Raw genomic sequence first — 826 nt, forward strand, 5'->3', positions numbered from 1 at the left:
ACACGAACAGAGCAGAGCAGAGCAGAATGTTATGCGAGCAGCGGAGCAGAACACAACACGAGCAGAGCAGTGAAGAACACCACGACGGCGAGAGAAAAGAACGCAGAACACGAGTCAATGTCGTGAAATTGTGGAAATTGAGCTAGGGTTGGGGTTAGGATTTTGATTCTAAAATGGTAGGAATTGAGTTCTGTTTCTACGTATACTTGAATTCATGTTAGTGAGGAAGGTGATGAATCAATTATTGCTCGTGTTTCCTTTCTTGTTTTTGGTTTAGGAGGGAAAGTAAGTTCTATTAAAATATTTGGAGGGAATTAAAATTTTGATGAAAAAGATTTAAACAATGTTTACTACCAGAAGTTTATTATATATTTAAAAGCAACGTTTTTCATATGTTCTTTAAATCTATCAAAGAGAACCCTTATTAACAAAGAGTTGTAATAGTCTTATTTTTTGCAATAAATTTTAAGTGTTGCTTTTGACTATTTTAAACAACATTTTTTAAGTGTTGTTTATAGCATATGTTGCAATAGCTCAAAAATGTTGTAGTGAAGAGATGGAGAGTGTTGAGAGTGTTAAGAGATTCAAATAAAAGAGAGAGGTTAAGAGTGATTTTTCTTAAATTTTAGGGTAAGTAGTGTTAGTTTTATTTACTAGAAAATGGTACATGATTAGACATTGAGAGCGAAACATATTATTAATCATTTGGATCGTCTAAATTATGTTAAAAAAAAATTGTTTAGAACTCAAAATTTGATTAATGCTATTTTTAGTGTTTTCATTCATAATTATTTTATTCATTTTAAGTAGTCATAAATTATATAAC

This window comes from Arachis ipaensis, chromosome B03 (genome assembly GCF_000816755.2).
Source record: "Arachis ipaensis cultivar K30076 chromosome B03, Araip1.1, whole genome shotgun sequence".
NCBI lineage: Eukaryota > Viridiplantae > Streptophyta > Magnoliopsida > Fabales > Fabaceae > Arachis > Arachis ipaensis.